The following is a 9,728-nucleotide window of genomic DNA, read 5'->3' as shown; positions in this document are numbered from 1 at the left end:
GTGGTTTCACAGGTGTGTATTATATCAAAATTCATCAACTTATACATTTAAATATATGGGGGTTATTTTACTCAATTAACCTCAAAAAATATATTTTAAAAGTATCCAGCCACTGCTGCCTTTTTCTTTTCAGTAGCATCAGTATGTTGGAAGGGAAAGATGAAGGGTCCCTGATCAAGATGTCTTCTGCCCAAGTGTTATAATATCTAAAAACCCACTATTGACTTTTTCATCCCCTTTGAGATCATTACTGTCCTTCAAAACAGGACTTCTTTGGATCTTTTAGTCTCAAATTGAAACCTAATTTGAATTAATTTAAATTAAAAGAGAGATTTTACCTGGAAATACCAGTAGCACACCCGTGCATTCGATTGTAGACACTGCCTCATTCTCTCCTAACTCTCCTATTGCTGTGCTCTCAGTCTCTCTGTCTCTCTCTGTCTCTCACCTTCTTCTCTAAATTTCTGAAATGTTCTTATTTGGCTTAATTTTCTCAAACTGGCTTTATTTCCCCAAGAGGCAGAACAACGGTCCTAGAGAGCTCTAGCTTACCATCTTAAAGTTTCATGGCCAAAGAAAAAAGGGTTTTTTCCATAACTCCAGCTCAAAAAAATCCCCCACAACCCAACCTGGATTCCAGGCTAATTCTAATAAGTGAGTAGGTTCACTGTGTTTGGGCGAGTAGTGCCCGAAAATTCTACACTATAGACCCAAGGAGGTGGAAGTCAGGGGAGAGTGAGTTCGAGTGAAGAGCCATATATAATGAGTTTTCTACTTCATGATATCGCCTTGTACCAGCCTGTGTCCCTAACTCTTATAAGATATAAAAACTATTGTGGTTTGTTTTGTTTTGCTTTGTTTTGCTTTGTTTTGTTTTGTTTTGTTTTTACTGGCTGTGGCACCAGACATGGCTGCCTTTTCCAGAACAGCCTTATGAAGTAGGTAACACTGCCAATAGAGCCCTTGAAATCACCTCCCTGCCCATCTTGAACTCTTTTCTCATTCTTTTTTCTCACCCCAAAATCCAGAAAACTAAGGTAATTCTCAATTTTCCCATCTTACTACAAAATAGTGGTTGTAATGTTTCATCTTCCAAATAGATTTCACATACTCTCTTCATTGATGAAGCCAAGGATGTTTGCATACAAAATGACTCAGAAAGGAAGTGATTCTTGGCAGAAACCTACCATTTTTTTTTTTTTTGGTCTTTTGTGTCAGATTCCCTCCCCCACTAAGAAGGTTCATTCTACCCCTGTGGATGAAGAACTAGTCAACAAATAGTTGAATGTACCCAGGCTCTATTGCCCAATAACAGCGAAAATGATGCAAGCTCATGTTCTGTTACTAACAACTATTGAGTTAGGAATGGGGAATTATTTAGGACCATGAAAAAGTAGAAAGACTTTTAACTTTACAAATGTCAAAACTTTCATATTTTAAGTTCTATTTGATTTGGACAAAAGTCAGGTTGAAAGTTGCCACTTTTTAAAAATTTTTATTGTGTTCCCCATTACTGTTAGAGGCACAAAAACACCAACTATAATTTTTCTGTGTTTTATTGTAAAATATGCTTATTTATCTCCAAAAACAGTCATCAAAATGAAAGCCATTCCTGCTCTTGTCCAAGCCCTCACTTCCAAAAAAACATTCTTTGTAAATTATTTTTCGGTATTTTGAGTTCACTTCAAAGAGTTTGGCTAATATTTAAAAGTTTTTTTTCCAAAGTCTTAGACATTACCGCACGCACAATTTTGATCTTCCCATAAGTGTTACCACTGCAGGCCAATTGGGAATTCTATTGAAAGAATTCAAGTTTCTCTTGTTCTGGGCTGTATCTACCGACATTTCTCGAAACATCACACACACACTCTGGCATAGCTGTATAGTTTCTAAACTATGCAGCACTGAAAAAAAAATGCTTTGCACGACTTGGTTTTTAAATCTGTAAAGTTATCTAAACCACTGTACCCCAAAGCAGTGAATGGATGCAGTTCACTAGTGTGACAGAAAGATTTCCAGGACAGTCATACATCTTTTCTAAATTCATGGACAATGGTTAGTATAAGCCTGAGTTGTTTATTTGCTTTTGCTGTGGGCATCATTATTGTTATTAGAAGAACTTATAGTTCTCAAATTTTTAGATATTTTAATTTTTACTGAAGTCCTATGTCAGGTAGCACTGAAAGACTGACAAGGAAGACAATGTCCCTCTGCAGTCCCCACACTTCCCAGCTTCCCGGCTTACTTATCAGTGACAGTCACTTTTCATTCTCTTGGCCACTCCCTCAGAGAGTTACCTTCTTATTTCCAAATAATTGCATCTTTCTCAATTTGTTGATTTTAGACATTCACTTCCTCCTTCTATAAATAGGATTTAGTTTTCTTAACTTATTTCCTAAATAAAATGTTAGGGCTGTTTTCAGTTCACATTTTATGACTATGCAAATATTATTTCTGAATTTTTTTTCCAAAAGCACCATAATATCGTCCAACCACTTGTCCTATTTCTGCTTTGTTTTCTTTTGTTTTTCCAAGTGCCCTCTTTTATCAGATGGTCCTTTTCCTGGCGGCCTCCTCCTTGCATCCTCTGTCCTCTGGCTGCATTCAGGCTCAGTAGGCCTGTTGTTTAGCCGGCATCCTGAGACATCTCTTTCCTGTGCTTTGGGTTTGATACATTACTTTCTGGATCCCATGTCTACCCCTTGCTTAGTTTAGTACTTCTTTTCTTTGGAACCTATCCAGCTTCTCAAGAGAGGGATGTGGGAAGTGAACTTTCTGAGTCCCAACATGTTAAGAAATGTCCTTTTCAGCTCTCACACTTGATTAATAATTTGGCTGTGTATTATATCCAAGTTTAAGATCGTGTTCTCTCAGAGTTTTGAAGTCGTGTCTCCATTATTGGCTTACATCCAGTGGTGTTGTTGACGAGTCTAATCCAAATTTATTCCACAAAGGTGTATTGACTGCCTGCAATGTAACAGGCACTGCCCAAAATGCAGTAGTATAAAGAGTAGCAGATCTTCCACTTTCATGGAGTTTGCATTTCAATGTTGAAAACAGACAGAAAAGGAAAAAAAAGTAATAAATAAATGACATAATTACAGATCACAAAACATCTGTAGAAAATAAAACAAGGTAAAGGGGTGGGTATGGAGATGCCGCTTGAGGACAATAGTCAGGGCAGATTGTATTAGGGATGTGTCATTGATGCCCAAACCTGGACAATGCCCAAAGGGTCCAGGGGTGGATCTGAAGAGAAAAGCAGCACATAGTGTTGAGGATCAGTGGTGGAATTCACACTTGGCTTGTCTGAAGAAGCTGTGTGATTGGAGCCTGGTGGAGCAGTAATGAGCAGGGAGTTGATTTTTCCAGAACATGGATGCTTTTCTTCATTAACACAGAAAGCCACCGGAAGGTTTTAAATGAGGTAATGAAACAATCTGATTTAAGTTTTTGAAAGATCATTGTGCTGTGTGGAAAACTGACTGTAAGAGTAGAAGCAATTGGGACCAGTTTTGAGGGTATTTATTGTTCTAGTCTCCATGACAGGTGACGGTGCCCTGGGAGATGGTGGTAGCTGGGGAGGTATGAGCAGTGAGCCGATCTGGCAAGTATTTGAGAAGCAAATCCAACAAGAACTCCTAAAATTAGCCTGCAGTATATGAAGGAAAGAGAAGGACTTCAAGGGGGACCCTCAATGGGAGGTATGATCTGTTATTTCTTTAAAAAACATATCTGGCAGAAGCTATGAACAGATACTTCTCCAAAGAGGACATCCAGATGGCCAACAGACACATGAAAGGATGTTCAGCATCCCTCCTCATCAGGGAAATACAAATCAAAACCACACTGAGATACCACTTCATGCCGGTCAGAGTGGCTAAAATGAGCAAATCAGAGAACACGAGATGCTGACGAGGATGTGGAGAAATGGGCACCCTCCTACACTGTTAGTGGGAATGTAAACTGATGCAGCCCCTCTGGAAAACAGTCTGGAGGTTCCTCAGAAAATTAACAATAGAACTCCCCTATGACCCAGCAATAGCACTGCTAGGAATTTACCCCAGGGATACAGGAATGCTGATGTATAGGAGCACATGGATCCCAATGTTCATAGCAGCACTCTCAACAATAGCTAAAACATGGAAAGAGCCCAAGTGTCCATCAACTGACGAATGGATCAAGAAGATGTGGTTTATCTATACCATGGAATACTACATGGCAATGAGAAAGAATGAAATCTGGCCATGTGTAGCAACATGGATGGACCTTGAGGGTGTTATGCTGAGCGAAATAAGTCAGGCAGAGAAAGACAGATACCATATGTTTACATGTATAGGAGGACTAGGAGGAAATTAACAGAGGACCATGGGGGAGAAGAAGGGGAAAACAGTGGGGGAGAGGGAGGGAGGCAAACCATGGGAGACTCTTGAATGCCGAGAACAAACTGAGGGCTGATGGGGGTGGGGGAGAGGAAAAGGGGAGTGATGGGCATGGAGGAGGACACTTGTGGGAATGAGCACTGGGTGTTATATGGAAATGAACTTGACAATAAACTATTTAAAAATAAATAAATAAATAAAGTATATGAGTGTAAAATAGCAAAAAGAAAAAAAAAACATATCCAAAGAAAATAGGAAATGTTCATACATTTCCTAAGTCTGGGATGCATGTGTTCATAGTATTCTCTGCGGTTCTCTGATATATCTCACTTTTTCTCTTTTTAACCATGATATTAAAGAGCGAACTAGAGCTCTACATTTGTGGATAAGGCCTGCAGAGTAGTAGCTTCCCAGTTGGGTGACCAGGTAGCAGTCTGTTCAGGCAGATCTGCAGGCTTCAGCTGGTCTTCCGCTCAGACTGGCATCTCCTTATGAGCCCCAAGTCTGTCCGGTTCAGGATGTCTTGAAAAGAGATAGATAAAGGCTTTCTGGAACTTAAAATTTTACAATATGGGACTGTCATAACTGAAAATGACACCAAACCATGAATCCAAATTTAGTACAAAAGTGACTATTTATAATGAGAAAAAAAGGTTATAACAAATAGCACATTCTAAAAAGCTGCCAAATTCCACAAATGTCACAAAATCCAGGAAAATAACAGTTTTTATTAATTCACTGCATGATACTTTTTCTTCAATTTTTTTTCTATAGACTCTTGGCCTATTTATATAACAATAGTTTAATGTCATTTCTGTACAGAAACTAGGAAAATAATTCCTACAGCTTTATTGATTTAAAACAAATGTTGGTGGGGTGCCTGAGTGGCTCAGTCTGTTAAGCAGTAGACTTTGGCTCAGGTCGATCTCATGGTTCGTTGGTTCAAACCCTGCATCAGGCTCTGTGCTGACAGCTTGGAGCCTGGAGCCTGCTTCAGATTCTGTGTCTCCCTCTCTCTCTGCCTCTCCCTCGCTCGTGCTCTGTCTCTCAAAGGTGAATAAATTAAAAAAAATTTTTTCGGGGCGCCTGGGTGGCTCAGTCGGTTAAGTGTCCAACTTCAGCTCAGGTCATGTCACACAGTTAGTGGGTTTGAGTCCCGCATTGGGTTCTGTGCTTACAGCTAGCTCAGAGCCTGGAGTTTGCTTCAGATTCTGTGTCTCCCTCTCTCCCTGCCCTTCCCCTGGCTCATGCTCTGTCTCTCTCTGTCTCAAAAATGAATAAGCTATAATTTTTTTTTTAATTTTTAACAAATGTTGGTAATTTGGGGGTGTTTCTCTGAGTTTCACAACTCCTTGGTAATGTCATATAAATTAAGTTGCTGCCCAATTTGGGGAACCCTGTAATATATTTCTTCCATTACAAGCTGAGAGATGTCAGGACATTTCAAAGTGCCTTGTGTGATGACTAACCTTAAAAAATCTTTAACTTGATGACACTCATTAACTAGCTTGTCATCATGTCTTCATTGTACTGGTACATTGTGAGTTTCATGTTATCTTTACAATGTCAATATTTCATGTAAAATAGCCAGAAAACAATTTTTCTTCAATGTGTTCACATGATTCTCACGTTCTCATTAACTGAATTATCAAATTATCCAAAAAGTGTTATTTCTATTTGAAAATTTTCTGTATTAATGAGTCATTGCCTTAGTCTAAACTGAAAATTGCTTCTTTTGAGTTGCTTCTTTATCTCAGAAAAATTTCTACCAATTTCAATTATTACTGTGATCACTCTAGTTTCATATTCTTTTAAATGTTTATCTAAAGAAACACTTGTATTACATATTTTATTTTACTCTTTAATATATATGAGTTTTGGAGTACCTGGGTAACTCAGTCAGTTAAGCACCCAACTCTTAATCTCAGTTCATGTCCTGATCTCAGGGTCGTGAGTTAAAGCACTGTATCGAGCTCCACACTGGAGTCCAATATATATAAGAATTTTTAAATGTTTATTTATTTTTGAGAGAGATGGAGCATGGGCAGGGAACCAACAGAGAGAGGGAGACACAGAATGGGAGGCAGGCTCCAAAGTCCGAGCTGTTAACACAGAGCCCAATGCTGGGCTCAACTCACGAAATGTAAGATTATGACCTGAGCTGAAGTCAGATGCTTAATTAACTGAGCCACCTAGGTGTTCCAAGAGCTTTTCACTAGAACTACCTTACTGTCTTAGGACATTTGCCTTGAAGACAATCTGATTCATTGGATACTTACATCATATGTTTTCACACACACACACACACACACACACACACACACGTATGGATGTGTTTGTGTTCCTACACACAGAAATTCTGGCTATTTTGTACAATTCCCATAAAAAATGTTGTATGGTGCAATAATTGTACACACCACATATCATGTATGTTTCTGATGAGAGAGAATTTCCATGTCAACTAGACATTGGTAAGAACAAAATCCTTCTCTTAGTATTTGTAAATCTGATGATTTTAAGAACTTTTCATGGGCTAGCTTGTTTGTTTTCCATTATTTACTTATTCCTTGAACTGGGCACCGTAGGACACAATCATGCCATTGTTTGACTTTTGTCTCTGCACCTTTGGGCCACAGTGCAGATTTAGTTTAATGGAATGAGGGATAATTGATACAACAGATAATCCCTTCTACAGTGGGATGGCTAACAACGCTTTATACACAGAAATGCCTTTAAACTACATAACCATATCCCAGTAAATCCAAAGTAAATGCATCTCCAACTCAACTTTCCCATAGACATATTCAAAAATGCACATAGCCACTCCAAAGATGTCTAAAACGAGAGAGAATATGATGGAAAGGAACTTTAATTGGAAAGAGATAACAATCTTAAATAATTATAGTTAAAATATTTGCTTTTGCAATGTTTAAAAACCATATATGGCTGTCTGAATACATTGTCAGTCCTGTCCTAGGCTCTCTCTCTCAGAAGGGATCTATTCAGATGAGGGACTTTGAAGTTCAACCTTTATTACCTTCCCAGAAAATCTGCCTTTCCTCTAGGGAATAAAGCTCTGGTCTCTTCCTGTGTGGAGAGGGTAGGAGTGTGTACACAGGAGGTGAGCATCAGTCTGGTGGTCTGTGTGGAAGGGCTGGTGTTGGGGGTGACAGTTTTCTTATATAGTCTTTAACTCAGCTCCCATTTGCTTCATCTAGGGCTTCACCTCTGCCTCTTGCCCCTCCAAATGCTGAGTTTCTCACTGGTTCTGCTGTGCCAATCCTTTCTCTTTGTCCAGCCTTTCTCTCTGTAAGCACTATAAATCATGGCTGCTTCGCCTGCTCAGTTACCACACACCTCCACCTGCTCTGTGACTCCTTTAAATCTCACATGCACCCTGGATGCCTCAGCAGGTGATATGCTGTTCTAATAGGACTTTTGATTCCAGGCTGACCAAACAGAATTGTTTACAGCTTAGATTTTGGAGTCATCATTTTTGTTCTGTTATGAATAGACATAATGAATTCGGTGAGTGTATGCGAACTAGAGGAAAAGGAGAGTGATGAAATGTAGTATCCCAATACTAAGCTCGTTCCCATTACAAAGCAAATTAAAAACACAAAAAACTTCTAGGGGCCCCTAGCTGGCTCAGTCAGTTAACTATCTGACTTAGGTTCAGGTCATGATCTAGCAGTTTGAGAGTTCAAGCCCCATGTCAGGCTCAGTGCTCAGAGCCTGGAGCTTGCTTCAGATCCTGTGTCTCCCTCTCTCTCTGCCCTTCCTCTGCTCTCTCTCTCTCTCTCTCAAAAATAAATAAACATTTTTTTAAAAAAAACATATATTTTTATGGGGCGCCTGGGTGGCTTAGTCAGTTAAGCGTCCGACTTTCGCTTGGGTCATGATCTCGCGGTTCGTGGGTTCGAGCCCCGCGTCGGGCTCTGTGCTGACTGCCAGCTCAGAGCCTGGAGCCTGTTTCAGTCTGTGACTCTCTCTCTCTCTGACCCTCCCCTGCTCACGCCGTCTCTCTCTCTCTCCTAAAAATAAATAAAACATTTTTAAAAAACCATATATTTTCTAATGCTATGTCTTCCTTTCTCCTGTTGGATTCATGCCTTTCTTATGATATTTTTTTAAATCATTTTAGAGAGGCATGGGAAGAAAAGGAAATTACCTTTACTTGGGCCCTGAGAAATCTTTCTCCTGTGAGTCCAAATAGTTTTCTAAGCTTCCAAAGTCATGTTTTCTTCTTCATTCTGGTCACAGAAGAATCTGTGCTAAATGCTGTTTTGACTCAGTCTTTCCCAACAGAAATTTCTGCTTGAAAATCTAAGAAGTCCATATGGGATATAGGCTGGCTCTCCACTTCTTAAGAGTCTCTCATTCGGTAATCAGATATACCCCCCCATGGCCAGGTCTATGTTATTCCTGTGCTCATTTTCCATGGTGGTTTGTCCTCTTACTGTATCTGCTTTACAACAAATTGCCTACAGCTCACAGACTGGTCTTGACCTTAAAGTAGAAACAGAGACCTCTAAGTCTTAAGATTGGGAGCCTGACCATTGCAGAAAACCAGAAGATCAATGTCTACTAAGCAATTAGTCATTAGTTAGATACTTAGCTTTTGGAAGGCACAACACTGAGAAGAAAGGGGAAGGTCATTCAGAAGCTCAGAAGCTATTGTGGATGGTGTCTGAAAAGTTTTTAGATTTTTCACTGAAAATTGAAAAGAAATGACTTTAATTTTTTGTGTTTACTGTAACAGTTGGTTTTATTTCCTGGCCACTATGAAAAGTGGCCCTAAACAGGTTTCTAAAAATCTGTGAGGGCTCACCCAATTGTTTACTTGTTTAGAATTTGTTCCCAAGTTATTACTGGTCTACAAGGTAAACCTAATAGCACAAAGTTCTATTTCATCAGCCCAAGTATCATCACCTTGGAACAAATGCATATGTAAAATATATAGTGTTCACCCTAATGTGTACATTTGGTTTTTCAGAAGCTAAAAAAAAACCAAAAAACCTCAATAACTAATAATAAGAATTCCAACTCTCTATGAATTCTCCTTGTTCAGAAATAGCAGTATAAGATTTATTTTGGTATGAAATTTGGGTGTGGCCTTACTATCTCTGATGAACTTTAACAATACCCAATTGTTATAGAATTGTTATTTGAATAACAGTGATACAAATAATGTTCATAATAATAAAAGCACCTTGATTGATTCATTTAAAAAAAAGTTTTTAAAAACCCACTTTGTGCCAGACATTGGGTTGTAGTTCTCATAGGATCAGGGACTTCATGTCTTTTGTCTACCATTGTATTTCCAGCATTGTGAACAGTACCAAG

Source organism: Crocuta crocuta, unplaced genomic scaffold (genome assembly GCF_008692635.1).
Source record: "Crocuta crocuta isolate KB4526 unplaced genomic scaffold, BGI_CrCroc_1.0 scaffold153, whole genome shotgun sequence".
Lineage (NCBI taxonomy): Eukaryota > Metazoa > Chordata > Mammalia > Carnivora > Hyaenidae > Crocuta > Crocuta crocuta.
Note: the sequence above shows the minus strand (reverse complement) of the source record.